Source organism: Somniosus microcephalus, chromosome 5 (genome assembly GCF_052327205.1).
Source record: "Somniosus microcephalus isolate GS21.2 chromosome 5, FLI_Smic_1.0, whole genome shotgun sequence".
NCBI lineage: Eukaryota > Metazoa > Chordata > Chondrichthyes > Squaliformes > Somniosidae > Somniosus > Somniosus microcephalus.
The window spans coordinates 311,660,090-311,678,170 of NC_140991.1; positions in this window are offsets into that span (position 1 = coordinate 311,660,090).

Here is an 18,081-nt window from a genome sequence, read left to right on the forward strand (position 1 = left end):
GCTGAATGGCCGACTCCTGCTCCTAATTCTTATGTTCTTAGTCAAAAGTAGTGTAGCTGACTTACTTTGATGTTATTTCTCAACCAGCATGCAAGATGTTTGGCTGTAAATGTATCATTTAAGGTTTTAACAGCGGTTCTGGGATCCCCATTACATGAAAACGCATGTTAAAGTGCAAATCATTATTTAAACATTTGGGCCTAGAAATTCAGTTCGGGGCGCCCAGCTCGCCTGGGCGCCGGAATTACCGCTGCGCGCGGAGCCACTTGCGCCAGCGGGAAATTCAGTTTCAGCACCCCAAGTGGAAGCCGGCCGCTATACAAGGGTTTCGGCGCCCCGCTTGGGGCGCTGAAACTGAATATCGGCGTGTAAAGTGCCGCAGCGCTACCCGCTGCGGCACGGCAGCCTGCGGTACTGCAGGCTTTCCTCTCATTCTTAAGGGGGAGGTGCCTGCAACAGCGCGATCCCCGCTCGCGAGTGCCGGCAAATGACCCCGGCACCAAGGAGACGTGCCGGGCTCTCTGGAAACAGCCAGCAATGCCGCGGGGGGGGGGTGTAGGAGGCCGGGGAAGGAGGTGCGGGCAGGCGGCCGCCGAAAAAGCGGCCGGCCGCACCTCCACCTTAACTTGCCCCACTACCGGCACAGGTAGGCCCCGTGTACCGGTCGCTGTTTGCGGCCGGCGCGGGGGAGGCGGCAGCAACCAAACATGGCCAGCGGGGCGATAGCGGGGTGCTGCGCACACCGATGACGTCATCGGTGGCGGCGCAGCGCTACTGGCTAACGCCGCCAGTAGCGCCCCGCTAAATATCGCGGTAGGTTTGCACAGTGGTGCAAAAGCCCTCTTTGGGCGAAAACTGGTGGCGCAGGCCACTGAATTTTTAGCCCCTGACATCTTGAGAGTGGAGATTCAAAGGGTGTGCAGCAAAGGCAGGCAAAGTTGTACAAAACTTAATGAAAACAGTACGAAAGAAACAGTGAAAGCGGAGCACCGCACTGCAATATGAAATGGAATTCATTGTAGCAACTGTAAAGTGTTCAATCCCCATTGAATTGCCAGGCATGTACGACTCATCAGAGGACAACAATACCTCACAAGAACTCACAGCAGTATCTCCCACTAGACAGAATCAGATCAGCTTAACTTCATCCTCAGAATCATAACAGGCAGCTGAAACTTACCCTTGATACTTGAGCTTTATTCCTAAGGAGAAAAAAAAAGAAAATCTTTTACAGAAACGTAAGGTCAAAAAGGAGAAGGAACTGACAATAATGGAAACAAAACATAAGAAGAACCTGCAAGACAAACCAGTGAGTACCGATTATATGTCCACCATCTTAGAATCATAGAATCATAGAAATTTACGGCACAGGAGGAGTCCATTCGGTTTATCGTGTCTGTGCCGGCCGAAAAAGATCTCCCCAGCCTAATCCCACTTTCCAGCTCTTGGTCCGTAGCCCTGTAGGTTACGGCACTTCAAGTGAATATCCAAGTACTTTTTAAATGCGATGTATGTTTCTGCCTCTACCACCCTTTCAGGCAGTGAGTTCCAGACCCCTGTAATGATATCAGCAAATAGAGATGGTATTTGCCTGTTCGATTATGATGCCTTACGAGCATGTTTGCATGTATTGATTGCTTGTGCCTGACCAGCAGAGGGCATGTGACCGAGACAAGCAAGGCAGTTGAGTTTAGTTTCAGTTTCATTCCAGATGCATCACTAGCATCGTGTCTCCTGAAAAGCTGTATAAAGAGTTGAACAGACTTTAGATTAAAAGACATTCTCTTTCATAAATGTCTCGTCATTGAACCCACAAAGAAATCAATACATGGTGTCAGAAGTGATTGAAAGAGATGAAGAGAAAAAATCTGAAGTTAAATCAGCTCTCCACAAATTAGCAAGCCAAAAGAGAACATCGTTACTTACCATTAGAGAATAGCTAACGAAGTGAAAAATGGAAGGTTTACTCCCACCGGCGAAGCTTCAGTTGACAGGTAATGTGGCTGAAAATTGGAGGAGATTCAAACAACGTGTGGGGTTGTATTTATCAGCAATCGGAGCTGACGAGAAAAGTAATAAAAGGAAATCGTCACTGTTCTTACATGTCGTGGGTGATGAAGCGCTGGAGGTGTATAATAACTTCACATTCGCTGCTGATGGAGACAAAATGAAGCTAGATAAAATAATGGAACAGTTTGAGGCCTACTGCATACCTAAACGTAACGTGACGTTTGAGAGGCACAGATTTTTCACATGTGTACAGAAAATGGGTGATACTATTGATCAGTATGTGACTGAACTGAGAAACAGAAGCAAATCGTGTGAATTTGGGGGACTGACAGACTCGCTGATAAAAGACAGACTGGTGTGTGGTATTCCGAATAATAGTCTAAGGGAAAGACTGCTAAGAGAGCAAGATCTAGACCTGGGAAAAGCCATAGCACTGTGTAGGGCTACAGAGACTGTGAAGTTGCAGGCAAAGGAGCTGTTCAGTGACAATAGCTGCAACGTGGATGCAGTGAGAATGAACGGATACAAACCGTTTAACAAAAAGAGCTCCAATGTGAAAAAAGAGGCGTGGCCAGTGAACAAAAATGAAAGGGGCAATCGAAAGTCATGTAGTCGATGCGGTACACAGCATACACCAAGAAAGTGTCCAGCATATGGTAAAACATGCAATAGTTGCAACAAAAACAACCATTATGCCCGTTGCGGTAAGAAACAAGCGCAACAAAGCAAGGTCCATGCAGTAGATGAAAGCGAGATAGAGGAGTTCAATGTAGATGTTGTGTCTGAAAACAAAAAAGAAGAAAGAGACTGGATGTTGACACTAAAAGTGAATGACATACACATTCCATTTAAATTGGATACTGGAGCACAAGTTAATGTGATATCAGAGACTGATTTTAAGAAAATTAGACCCAGACCAAAGATACATGGAATCAAAGTGAAAGTGACAGGATACTCAGGTACTGATATACCAGTGAAAGGAAGATGCATTGTCAAAGTAACACACAAGGACAGAGAGAACACGCTCGCATTAATCGTGGTGCCAAAGGATGTGCAAGCCATACTAGGTTTAAAAGCCTGTGAGAGACTGAACCTGGTAAAGAGAGTCCTCGTTGTGGAAAGCGAAGGAGAGACAGTCTATGATGAACTCATGAAAGAGTACAAAGACCTATTTAAGGGTCTAGGCTGCATTCCAGGAGAACACACGATCAGAGTAGATAAAAGTATGACACCAGTCATACATCCATACAGAAAAGTTCCGTTTGCTCTTCAAAAGCAACTGAAGGCAGAGTTGGACAGGATGGAAAGCCTGAACGTGATTCGGAAGATAGATGAGCCAACTGAGTGGGTGAGTTCCCTCGTCGTAGTGGACAAAAAGAATGGAAAGCTCAGAATTTGCCTGGATCCAAGAGATCTAAACAGAGCAATAAAGAGAGAGCACTTCAAGCTTCCTACACGTGAGGAAATCATGGCACAGTTTGCAAATGCAAAGTATTTCAGCAAGTTAGTTGCATCATCAGGATTTTGGCAGATGAAATTGGACGAAGCAAGTTCAAGACTGTGCACGTTCAACAGTCCATTTGGCAGATACAGATGCCTAAGGTTACCATTTGGCATTGCCTCAGCTCCTGAAGTGTATCACAAAACTATCCATATGATCTATGAGCACCTGGAGGGAGTTGATACATCAATGGATGACATCATAGTATGGGGAACCACGAGAACTGAGCATGACGAGAGACTGAAAAAAGTGCTGGAAGGAACAAGGAAAACAAACCTGAAGCTGAATAGAGAGAAATGCCAGCTCGGGGTGACAGAACTGACATTCGTGGGAGATATCCTTAGCAGTGAGGGCATCAGACCAGATCCCAGAAAGGTGTCCGCCATTGAGAATATGCCAAAGCCACAATGCAAAAAGGACGTGCAGAGGTTTAATGGAATGATCAACTACATGGGGAAATTCATATCCAACCTCTCAGAAAAGATGGCACCACTGAGAAGACTAACTGAAAAGAACATAGAATGGGAATGGAATCATGAGCATGAGAAGTCATGGAGCGATCTAAAGAAACTGCTCACAGAGGAACCAGTTCTGAGGTTTTATGACCCAGCGAGACCCATCAAGATATCATCAGATGCATCGCAGAGTGGGCTCGGTGCCGTTCTTCTGCAAAAATATGACTACTGGCAACCTATTGCATATGCATCGCGCTCAATGACAGACGCGGAGACGCGATATGCTTAAATAGAAAAGGAGCTGCTCAGCATCACATACGCCTGTGAAAGATTTCACCAGTTTGAGGCAGGACAAGCAATCAGTGTAGAGACTGACCATAAGCCCTTGATTGCATTGTTCCAAAAGCCACTAAATAGCTGTCCGCTTAGAATACAAAGAATGATGATCAGGCTGCAACGCTAAACCCTGAATGTTGCGTACACACCGGGTAAGCTGATGTATACAGCAGACACGTTGTCCAGAGCTGTTGACCCAAGTGAGCCCGCAAACACCACAATGGATGAAAAAGTGAACGCCTACGTGGACATGATCACAAGTGCACTGCCCATAGCAGATGCAAAAATGGAGCTCATAAAGACTGAGACAAACAAAGATGAAACAATGAGACGACTGAGGAAAAGCATCTTGGATGGATGGCCCAACATGAAGCAAGACTGCTCACCTGACATGGCAGAGTACTGGAACTGCAGGGCGGAACTATCAGTGGTCGAAGACATCATCTACAAAGGAAGTAAAATAGTTATCCCAAAGAGTCTGAGAAAAGAGATGTTAAAAAAGATCCATGGAGGACATCTGGGAATCGAAAAGTGTAAGAAAAGAGCACGAGAGGTGATGTATTGGCCACGAATCAACCAAGATGTGACAAATGAGGTGTCAAACTGCACAATATGCCTGAAATATCGAGCAAGCAATCCGGTAGGACCACTAAAGCCACACCCAGCGCCAGACAGACCTTACCAGAAGGTAGGCGCTGACCTATTCGTATGTCAAGGGAAGGACTATCTTGTCATCACAGACTATTACTCCCTGTATCCAAAGGTTTGTAGACTGTACACCACCACTGCAGATGATGTGATAACATGTATGAAAGCCATATTCTCCAGATATGGCGTGGCAAGCGAGGTCTTCACAGACAACGGACCCCAGTTTTACAATGCAAGTTTCCGACACTTTGCCAAAGAGTGGGACTTTGTCCACACAACGTCAAGTCCTCACCATCCACAGTCCAATGGACTAGTGGAAAAATCGGTCCAGACAGTGAAAAGACTGATGTACAAGGCAAAAGACAGTGGAACTGACTCCTACCAAAGCATGCTTGTATACCGCACAACGCCGCTCGAGTGTGGTATGTCACCAGCCCAACTCCTTATGGGACGTCGGCTAAGGTCAAACCTACCCATCCCGGAGAACCTCCTGAAAACAAAAGAGGGGGAGAAAGTGAGGAAGTTCAAAGAACAACAGAAAGAAAAGCAAAAGTACTACTATGACAGAGGAACACAAAATCTACCTGAACTCCACACTGGTGACCAAGTAAGGTTCAAAGACAAAACAAACATATGGACTCAGAAGGGAACTGTCCTGAGTGAAGTTCAACCAAGATCATACACCATTCAGACAGATGAGGGTGCGGTTCTGAGAAGAAATCGTTGAGATCTTCTCATGGGACCAGCCACAGCAGGTCAAGAGACTGATACTGTTGAACAACATGATCACACAGCTGAGAACACATCATCGGAGGCAACAACTCAGATTCAAGGACAATCAATCAGAAAATCCTCAAGACACGTGAAGCCTCCTGAGAGACTCATTGAGCAAATTTAAGGACTATTGTTATAGAAGGAAGTAATGTTATCTTATTCTTTCTTCAAGTTCTAGTGTATTGACATATTTCATGTGAACACACAAAGCAAGGTTAAAAAACCTTGACCATGATAATGATAATGTAAGTTCATTAAGTGTTACAGTTAAAATGCAGATTAATACAAAGAAAACATGTTGTTAGTTAAAAGTAAAATACTTTTGTTTTAAGAAAAGGAGATGTAATGATATCAGCAAATAGAGATGGTATTTGCCTGTTCGATTATGATGCCTTACGAGCATGTTTGCATGTATTGATTGCTTGTGCCTGACCAGCAGAGGGCATGTGACCGAGACAAGCAAGGCAGTTGAGTTTAGTTTCAGTTTCATTCTAGATGCATCACTAGCATCGTGTCTCCTGAAAAGCTGTATAAAGAGTTGAACAGACTTTAGATTAAAAGACATTCTCTTTCATAAATGTCTCGTCATTGAACCCACAAAGAAATCAATACAACCCCCACCACCCTCTGGGTGAAAAACGTTCTCCTCAACTCCCCTCTAATCCTTCTACCAATTACTTTAAATCTATGCCCCCTGGTTTTTGATCCCTCTGCTAAGGGAAATAGGTCCTGCCTATCCACTCTTTCTAGGCCCCTCATTATTTTATACACCTCAATCAGGTCTCCCCTCAGCCTCCTCTGTTCCAAAGAAAACAACCCCAGCTGATCGAGTCTTTCCTCACAGCTAAAATTCTCCAGTCCAGGCAACATCCTGGTAAATCTCCTCTGTACCCTCTCTAATGCAATCGCATCCTTCCTGTAATGCGGTGACCAGAACTGCATGCAATACTCTAGCTGCGGCCGAATTAGTGCTTTGTACAGTTCAAGCAGAACCTCCCTACTCTGAGAGACGGTGGAGATAGGGTAGGTATTCATTGTGATTCTTTATTAGTTTTAATTTCATTTTTTCTAAAGTTATGTTCTGCTTTTGCAGCCAAGAGTCAAACAATGTCGGGAGCATTGCACCAATTTAAGGCTGGATTTCTTTTCCACTCCTTTTCTTACGTCAATGTAGTTCCACGCTGGGGTGGCAGATGCTCATGCATTATCTTCCATTACAGCAAAGAAATCTAGATTCGGTTGGGAACAGTAACACCACGCATGAACAAAGTGGTATGTTGCACCACCGAACATGGGCTCCATCACCTCTCTATGTACTACAGGAAACTTTTTTTTATCCGGCACCAACGGGACCGGCGTGGTGCCAGTTGATCAAAAAGTCCGGATTACAGAGAGGTATACTTACCAAAGTATGAGAGCCCCGTACACGGCCACAGGTGCAGGAGCCCCGGTTACAGGGCACTTGTGCAGGAGCCCCGGTTATGTAGTGTCCGAGTATCAATAATACATGGACTGCAGGAGAACAATAATAACAGGTATTTACTGAATTTACTGAACAGAGGGTAAGCTTAAACTGAAGTACAGAAGCCTGCTATGGCTTTATATACAGGTGTGGTCACTGCCGGTACTGCAGTATAAAATCAGTTCTCTCTTAAAGGTACATACACAACAATTCCTCCCCTTTTAGATAAACAGTACATAACATTCATTTAACAACTAAATAATAACTAATTACAATTACAATTTTCTCTGTACTATATACATCAACTGAAATAATAATTTATAAGTTCAGTCTTTGAGGAGGCTTCCTGATCCTGACTGGATAGTGCCTTTCTCGAGTATCCTGTTCTTGCGGCGAAGTCGATTCTGGCTCATTGTCATTGGTTGATTCGTCAGCTTCCAATACCACTGATTCTGAGGTAGACGCAATCTGTACTTCGGGTTCATTACCAGGTGCACATGCTCGTGGTATGGGTTTGGCTTGTTCCTGTGACTCTAGAATCTGGTCAGCACGGCATCTCACGATGCTCTCTCCAACGTCCACTGTGTACATTAGTGGTCCCTGCTGTGTGCATATCGTTCCTGGCTGCCATTTTTCTGTTCGGTAGTCGTGGGCCAAGACTGGTTGCCCTTTCTTGAAGCTCCTGGTTGGCTTCTCATTGATGTGCTGGAATTGCTTATCCTCAACATCTCGTCTTTTGTTTGGTTTGAGCAAATCCAGGCGACATCTTAGCCTTCGGTTGAAGAACATTATGGCTGGAGCTTGGTTGGTGACTGCATGTGTCGCATTCCGGTAAGCAAACAAGAAATTATCCACCTTGTGTTGTAGTGGTAGGTCATCTTTATACATCACCTTTATTGCCTTTTTAAAGGTCTGAACAAACCTCTCAGCCAATCCATTTGTGGCTGGATGATATGGGGCAGATGTGTAATGTTTCACCCCATTATTCCTCAGAAACCTCCGGAAATCCTCGGACACAAACTGTGGTCCATTGTCGGAGCAAATCTGTTCTGGCAAGCCATTCCAGGCTAAGATGGTCCGTAGGACTGCAATAGTTTTCTCTGTGGTGGTGGAGGACATTTTGATGACCTCTGGCCATTTCGAATGGGCATCCACGGCGATTACAAACATTGAGTCCATAAATGGACCAGCAAAATCAATGTGTACCCGTTGCCATGGAGATGAGGGCTACTCCCATGGGTGTAGCGGGGCCTGTGGTGGAGTGTTTTGGACCTTCTGGCATCCTGTGCATCTCTTGGTCATACCCTCGATTTCTTTATCGATTCCCGGCCACCACACAAACGCCCTGGCTAGGCTCTTCATTTTTACCCCTCCCAGATGACCCTCATGAAGCTCATTGAGCACTCTATCTCTCAACTTGGGTGGGATTACCACTCGGGATCCACACATCAAGGTCCCCTGACACACTGACAGCTGCTCTCTCCTTGGTGAGAATGCTGGCAACAGTGAATCGCCATGTGCTGGCCATCCCTTCACCGTCAAATAATAGACCCGAGAGAGTGTCGGGTCATTTCGGGTTTCCTTCTCTATACTTGAGTTTGTAACAGGTAGACATTCGACTATGGTCGAATGGAATATCTCAACAGGGTCCACTGTAGGTGCTTCCTCCACCGTAGGCAACGGTAGGTGCGACAGCCCATCAGCATTTCCATGCTGTTTCGTACCCTTGTACTCTATGTCGTACTGATGTGCCCTTAGAAAAAGTGACCATCTTTGCAGCCGTTGCGCCGTCATCACCGGAACATCCTTCTTTGGGTTAAAAATGGAGACCAGGGGCTGATGATCAGTCAGTAGGGTGAATTTCTGCCCGTGCAGATAGTGATTAAACTTCTTCACCCCCCACACCAGGCTGAGGGCCTCCCTGTCAATCTGGGCGTAGTTACGCTCGGCTGAGGTTAACGAGCGCGACGCAAAGGCTATTGGCCTCTCTGAACCGTCAAGGAATTTGTGTGACAGCACTGCTCCAATGCCGTAGGGAGACGCATCACATGCCAACCGAATCGGTAGTGTTGGATTGTAGTGGGCCAATACTTCTTTTGAAGTGATTAGGCATTTACATTTCTGAAAGGCACGCTTACACTCATCACTCCATTTCCATGTTACTCCAGTTTGCAGCAGGGCGTTCAGTGGGTGCAAAATTGGAGATAAATTTGGCAAGAACTTATGGTAGTAGTTCACCAACCCGAGAAACGACCTCAGTTGCGACACATTTTCTGGTGCTGGAGCCTTGACTACAGCCTCAATCTTGTCTGGGGACTTATGCAACCCTTCCTCATCAATCATGTGGCCACAATACGAGATTTGTCTCCTGAAGAACTCGCATTTGGGGCGGTTGGCTCGTAGCCCATATTCTTGTAATCTAGTGAGCACCTGCTCCAGGTTGGCAAGGTGTTCACTGTCATTTTCGCCCGTAACCAGGATGTCGTCCAAATAACACTGGGTCCCCGGATCCCTTGCAGGACTTGTTCCATCGCCCTCTGCCAAATAGCCGGGGCTGATGCTACCCCGACTACCAGTCGGTTGTACTGGTAAAGACCTTTGTGAGTGTTTAACGTGAGGTATTTCCTAGATGCTTCTTCCACCTCCATTTGTAGATACGCTTGGGCGAGATCAATCTTTGTAAAGCGTTTCCCTCCAGATAGTGAGGCGAAAATATCTTCTCCCGTGGAAGTGGATATTGTACTGTGTGCAGGACTGGGTTCACAGTTACCTTGAAGTCCCCACAGATGCGAACCTTCTTCGGCTCCCCAGGTGTGCTGCTCAATGATTTCTTCATTACAGGAACGATGGGTGTGGCCCACTCGCTCCAGTCCCCCTTGGACAGCACACCCGAACGCTCCAGACTCTCCAGCTCTGCTTCAACGGCTGGGCGGATCGCGTACAGTACCGGTCTGGCCTTAAAAAATTTGGGGTTTGCGTTATCTTCGATTTTTATCGTTGCCGTTACTCCTTTTAGAGTCCCAAGTCCTTGTTGGAACACCTCTTTCGCGTCAGTTAAAATTTTTGACAGCCGTCCAGGTGTGACGTCATCATCCTTTTTGTCAGTCACAGTTAGCACCTGAATGGAATGCCAATCCAATTGTACTTTTCGGATCCATTCACGTCCCAATAATGGTGGTCCTCCACCTTGTAGTATATATAGACACAGTTTCTGTGTTTCCTTGCCGTTGCATTTAACTGGCACCCTTATTTTTCCTCTGGGGTAGACTTTTTGCCCCGTGTATGTCTTCAATACAATGGACGTGTCCTTCAAGGGTATGTGTGAGAATAGCCACTCATAGTCTCGTCGATTCATGACAGTTAGAGCTGATCCTGTGTCCAATTCCATCTTTACTTGGGACGCTGCTATCATGAGGGTGACCCAAATGGTTCGGTGATCCTCCTTTGTGATCACGTTGTGTAACTTTAGACAACTTAGTTTCCTGCTGTCGGAGTCATTATCACTCTCCTGATCTTCCGAACTACTGTCTGTCATTTTTTTTACTTTCTTGTACTTTTCCTTAGTAGTTCTTGTAGTGTTGGTTTTCTTTCCCGAACTGCAGACTCTTGCTATGTGTCCCATTTTCCCACATTGCCTGCATACTTTGTCCTTAAACTAGCAGCCCTTCTGATCATGGGTTGTTCTGCCGCAGCGATAGCACTTTTCTGCTCCATATGCCATTTCGTTAGCGCTGTATTCTTGTGGTTTCTGTTGTATTTCCGCAGCTCCCCGTGCTGCTGCTTCGTAGGATACTGCCACGCTGAAAGCCTGCTCTAGCGTCAGGTCCTTTTCCGAAAGTAGTCATTTCTGGGTTCCTTCACTCTGGAGCCCGCAGACAAACTTATCCCGTAAGGTGTCTGCCAGTCCTGCTCCTAACTGGCAGTGCTTCGATAACTTGCGTAGTTCCGTAAGATAGTCAGCATTGCTCTCATCCTTGTGCTGGTTTCTTTTATGGAACTTGAATCTTTCTGCTATCAGCAGCGGTGTAGGGTTTAGGTGTTCCTGTAAGATATTAACAATCTCTTCAAAACTTTTCTCCATTGGTTTAACTGGGGTAATTAAATTCCGCAATAGGCCGTACGTTCTTGCGCCCATCAAATTTAATAATACCGCCGCCTTCTTTCCATCGGCCACCTCATTTGCTTTGCAGTACACTTCAATTCTTTCCGCATACGTGGTCCAGTCTTCTACCTCGTTGTCGAAAGCAGTGATACTGCCACTCTTCGGCATCTTGGGTGGTTTAAAATGGTGCCTTCCGTGCATTTTCTTCTTCCCCAATGGAATAAAATGGCGCCTCCCACGCTTTTCCTTCTTCCCCTTGCTGCCACGCTGCTCCTAGCGTTCTACGGGGTAATGGCGGCAACCCGCGGCTTCGGCGCGTCTCACTTTCCTTCCCCTCGTTTTATTTTCTCTACGCTGCCCGGTTCTTGAGCACCGACCGCGCCCTGTGCGCTCCACCCTCTCTCTCTCTCTTTTCCTCCCCACGACGCTGCACGGCCCCTTTTGCAGAGCCGCTCGATCGAGCTCGAGCCCGCCGCAGTCCGGAAAAGTCAGCGCACTACCTGCTACCAGCACGATTTGCTGGAACAGCTTGACTGGGGAGCCAAGCCCAGCTCTCCACAGCCTCCCCTGCAATTCTCCGAACTCCGATGGATCCCTGGGCGGTTGCCCGCGGTTGACGCCCGTTGCTCTGACTTCGACCTCCAAGAAGCTTCTTTTCAGGGAAAGATCCCCGTGAGGTGATGCAGTACTGCAGGTGAGTTCGAACCTACTCGTCGCCAGTGTAGTGTCCGAGTATCAATAATACACGGACTGCAGGAGAACAATAATAACAGGTATTTACTGAACAGAGGGTAAGCTTAAACTGAAATACAGAAGCCTGCTATGGCTTTATATACAGGTGTGGTCACTGCCGGTACTGCAGTATAAAATCAGTTCTCTCTTAAAGGTACATACACAACAGGTTACACAGCCACAGATTCAGGAGTCCCGGTTACACGGCCACAGGTGCAGGAACCCTGGTTACACGGCCACGGATCCAAGAGTCCCGGTTACACAGCCACAGATCCAGGAGTCCCTGTTGCACAGCAACAGGTGCAGGAACACCGGTTACACGGCCACATGTGATCCAGGAACTCCGGTTACACGGCCACTAATATACAGTAAAACTTACCTCAACCTACTCCTGAATTTTGCCAGTTAAGAGAGAGTTTCCTATGTTACAAGGTTTTTTGGTGTAATATTTTCAATTGTGGACTCATTTCATGAATAGCATTGTCCATCAGCCCATGCGAGCCATGTGGCCATATGGTTACCATGGACTAATCATATCCCAACAATCAATTCCATCAGGAAACACAAGGCAGCCATTTTGGTGCATTTTTCTTTTACAGTCTTCCCAATATTTCCCAATATTCTTTTACTCCGTCTCCCTAATTTTTTCATTCTTTACATCGCTTTGCCCAGTCAGCTATCTTTTTGCCCTTTGGTGTTCTTCACCGGCCCGAGCTTGGGGCCACAATCCGGCGAACTGCACCGTGACACCCGTGCGGCGCCCCACATCTTCACCTGCCTCATTTAAATTGAGGCAGGGGCCTCCGAAAATTGCGAGGGCCTCTTGGCCACTGGAATGGGCGTCCGACTGGCACAATCCAGCCCCAACAATGCACATTGGAAATTCGGGTGTGCCCTGCCCATGATTTTGACCAGAACGGTTGGAAAATGTAGTCAGTGCGCACGGCTGAATTTCTCATTGCTGCCGGCAAGTTGAAGCCTCAGCTACAATAGGTTAATTTAAAGTGCAGTGATATTTATGTAGGTCTGGAAACATCTTAAAGATTTGAAAAGGACGACCAACTTGAAAACCTAGCTGTATCATTTTAGGCTCATTTCACCTAACGGACAACCTCAACATTGGAAAGCCAAGAATGATACGTTGAATTTAGATTTAACAATCTTGAAAATCAAGGAGTCGTTGAGGCGAATAACATAGATGCACTTAAGGGGAAGCTAGATAATCACATGAGGGAGGAAGGAATAGAAGGAGACGCTGATAAGGTTCGATGAAGAAGGGTGGGAGGAGGATTGTGGGGAGCACAAACACCGGCATAGAAGCATAGACACATAGAAGATAGGAGCAGGAGTAGGCCATTCGGCCCCTCGAGCCTGCTCCACCATTTAATGAGATCATGGCTGATCATCCAAATTCAGTCCCCAGTCCCTGCTTTCTCCCCATATCCCTTGATCCCTTTAGCCTTAAGAAATATATCTAACTCCTTCTTGAATATATTTAATGAATTGGCCTCAACTGCCTTGTGTGGTAGAGAATTCCATAGGTTCACCACTCTCTGGGTGAAGAAATTCCTCCTCATCTCTGTGCTAAATGGCTTACCCCTTATCGTTAGACTGTGACCCCCTGGTTCTGGACTCCCCCGCCATCGGGAACATCCTTCCTGCATCTAGTATGTCTAGTCCTGTTAGAATTTTATAAGTTTCAATGAGATCCCCTCTCATTCTTCTAAACTCCAGCGAATATAAGCCCAATCAACCCAATCTCTCCTCATACGTCATTCCTGCCATCCCAGGTATCAGTCTGGTGAATCTTCGCTGCACTCCCTCCATGGCAAGAACATCCTTCCTCAGATAAGGCGACCAAAACTGCACACAATACTCAAGTTGTGATCTCACCAAGGCCCTGTACAACTGCAGCAAGACATCCTTGTTCCTGTACTTGAACCCTCTCGCTATGATGGCCAACATACCATTTGCCTTCTTAACCGCCTGCTGCACCTGCATGCTTACCTTCAGCGACTGGTGCACAAGGATACCCAGGTCTCGTTGCACTTCCCCTTCTCCGAATCTATTGCTGTTCAGATAATAATCTGCCTTCCTGTTTTTGCCACCAAAGTGGATAACCTCACATTTATCCACATTATACTGCACTGCCATGCAGCTGCCCAATCACCCAACCTGTCCAAATCATACTGGGGTTTCTTGGCATCCTCCTCACAGCACACATGCCCACCCAGCTTTGTGTCGTCTGCAAACTTGGAGATATTACATCTAGTTCCCTTGTCTAGATCATTAATATATATTGTGAATAGCTGGAGTCCTAGCACCGATCCCTGCGGTACCCCACTAGTCACTGCCTGCCACTTGGAAAAAGACCCATTTATTCCAACTCTTTGCTTCCTGTCTGCCAACCAGTTCTCTATCCAAGTCAGTACCTTACCCCCAATCCCATGTGCTTTAACTTTGCACGCTAATCTCTTATATGGGACCTTATCGAAAGCCTTCTGAAAGTCCAAATATACCACATCCACTGGTTCTCCCTTATCTATTCTACCAGTTACATCCTCAAAAAATTCCAGTAGATTAGTCAAGCACGATTTACCTTTTGTAAATCCATGTTGACTTTTCCGATCCTGTCACTGTTTTCCAAGTGCTCTGCTATTACATCCTTTATAATGGACTCTAGCATTTTCCCCACTACCGATGTCAGGCTTACCGGTCTGTAATTCCCCATTTTCTCTCTACCACCTTTTTTAAATAGCGGGGTTACATTAGCGACTCTCCAATCCATGGGAACTGTTCCAGAGTCTATAGAATTTTGGAAGATGACCAGCAATGCATCTACTAGTTCTAGGGCCACTTCCTTAAGTATCCTAGGATGTAGATTATCAGGCCCTGGGGATTTATCGGCCTTCAATCCCTGTTGGGCCGAATGGCCTGTTTCTGTGCATTTTATGTGATTCTATGTAAATGGAAGACAACTTTCAGCTGCTAGTCAAGCAACATTACTGAGGAGATCCAGTAACTGGGCACAGCAACTGGAAGAAAATAAAAACAGAAAATGTTGGAAATACTCAGCAGGTCAGGCAGCATCTGTGGAGAGAGAAACAGAGTCAACGGCCGAGATTTTCCTTACCTCGGCGGGTCCAGGGCGGGCGACATCGGTGGCGGGTCCCAACCTCGCTGCTGGCTCCATCCCACTCTGGGAAATGATTTTATGTTGATTGGACTTGTTAAGCCCACCCAGCGCATTTCCCGGTCCAATTAGAGGAAGCGGGTCTGGTGACGTCATTCATGATGTGTCATCGGCCGGTTTCCTTTACGGGACCATGGCCATCTTTCTTTTAACATTTGAGCTGTCAGTGTTCTACAGCACTGGAGGGTTGCAAACACTGACAAGCACTGCACAGAGGTGCATGGCTGCACCCAGGCTCTCCTATGACTCCCTCCATATCCTTATGGAGGGAGTCAGAGCACACAGGGAGGTTCTCTTCCCTTCCAATGGGTGGAAGAGATCTCCCCAGGAGACCTACACAGCCTGTTTGCACATTGCACAGGAGGGAACAAGCAGGGATGTTGTCAGGAGGACCTGGGTGCAGTGCCGCAAACCTTGCAATGATCTCATTAGATCACGAAACTTTAGTAGAAAGCCACACTCACCTTCGTCCTGCTGTGCCTCTCATCACATCCCCATCACTCTGCCTTCCCTACCCTACTCCTGCATATCCTTACTCACACCATCTTACCTTGCACCTCCACCCATCCCTCTCTATCTACATTATCACATCCCTATCTCACTAGTCACCCCTCACACTCACCCTCATCCTAGTGCATTCATACCAACTAACAGCACACAAGGGTAGGCACAAGTAAAGTTTCTGTTAATATGCTGTCAAACATTGAAACTTTTATTTTCAACACTTACTGGACTTGAACCGATTTGTGCGCTCCTTTGGAAGTGTCTATGTGAGTTGCAGTGAATGGTGTAGCATAACGGTACCCCCCGCAATGGTGGTGAGTGTGAAAGGAATGGCGTGGACATTGTAGGGATGCTTTATGGTGTTGGTTTGAGGTAGTGCCAACCTTTAGTTTATATTTCCTCTCTTCATTCTTTCTACCAAAATGTATCACTTCGCACTTTCCTGCGTTAAATTTCATCTGCCACGTGTCTGCCCATTTCACCAGCCTGTCTATGTCCTCTTGAAGTCTGTCACTATCCTCCTCACTGTTCACTATACTTCCAAGTTTTGCAAATTTTAAAATTGTGCCCTGTACACCCACATCCAAGTCATTAATATGTAGCAAGAAAAGCAGTGGTCCTAGAACCGACCCCTGGGGAACACCACTGTATACCTTCCTCCAGTTCGAAAAACAACCGTTCACCACTACTCTCTGTTTCCTGTCACTTAGCCAATTCCGTATCCATGCTGCCACTGTCCCTTTTATTCCATGGGCTTCAACTTTGCTGGTGAGCCTATTATGTGGCACTTTATCAAACGCCTTTTGGAAATCCATGTACACCATGTCAACTGCATTTGCCCTCATCAACCCTCACTGTTGCCTCATCAAAAAACTTGATCAAGTTAGTTAAACATGATTTGCCTTCAACAAATCTGTGCTGGCTTTCCTTAATTAATCCACACTTGTCCAAGTGACTGTTAATTTTTTCCTGATTATTGTTTCTAAAAGCCTGGGTCCCGTGGCCATGAAGTTAAAGTGAAAAGTTAAGTTTAAAAAGCCTGTTAATGATCTGTTAGCTAGATGGTAATGAGTTTAATTGAGTCGCCCGCCACTGCCCGTTGGGTCTGCTCAGCGTTGACAGATCCGACATTGGGAAAGACGCATTGCCCAACCCCCAAAAAAAATCAAATTTCCCACCCGACCCGCCACCGATTCCACCTGCTGACACCCCGGAAAATTTTAGCCAATGGCCAACGGCCAAAATTTTGCCTATTTGGACAGGTCCGGTGAGTGTAGTGGGCATGGTGGGTCACGAACCCGCTGCTAGCTCCATCCCACTGCTGAAAATGAACTTACGTTAATAGGGCCTATTAAGCCCGCCCAGTGCGTTACCCGGCCCAATTAAATGGAGCGGGTCTGGTGACATCATTCATGATACGTTTTCAGCCGGGATCTTTAAAGGGACCATGGCCACATTAGATTTGACGTTTAATCTAACATAGTGCTGTCAGTGCGCTACAGCATTGGAGTGCTGCAAACAATGACTGCACAGAGGCAGAGGGCTGCACCCAGGTTCACCGATGACTCCCTCCATATGCTTGTGAAAGGAGTCACAGCACGTAGGGAGGTCCTCTTCCTTTCCGATGGGCGGAAGAGACCTCCCCAGGAGATCAAAATAACCTGGTTGCAGATTGCAGAAGTCGTCACAAGCAGGGATGTGGTCAGGAGGACCTGGGTGCAGTGCCGCAAACCTTTCAATGATCTCAGTAGATCACGAAACGGTAGTACAAAGCCACATTCAACTTCATCCTGCTGTGCCTCTCATCACATCCCCATCACTCTGTCTTCCCTACCCTACTCCTGCACATCCTTACTCACACCAACTTACCTTGCACCTCCACCCATCCCTCTTTATCTAAATTATCACATTCCCATCTCACTAGCCACCCCTCACACTCACCCTCATCCTAGTCCAATCATACCAACTAACAACACACAAGGGTAGGCACTTGGGCGTTTTATCCAATGTTTATGTGAAGTTTCTGTTAATGTGGAGTCAAACATTGAAATCTTTATTTTCAACACTTTCTGGTCTTGGACAGATTTGTGTGCACCTTTGGAAGTGGCTTAGTGAGTTGCAGTGAATACCCTATATGAATCCAAGGTTAAATTCCTCCTCTATGCAGATGACCTGGTTCTGCTGTCACCAACTAAGGAGGGTCTACAGCAGAACCTGGATCTACTGGAGTCGTTCTGCCAGACCTGGGCCCTGACAATAAATCCCCAAAAAAACAAAATCCTTGTGTTCCAGCAAAGATCCAGACATCAGGGACCCAAAATAAATTTCACACTAGGAACAACCAAAATTAAACAAACCACTAAC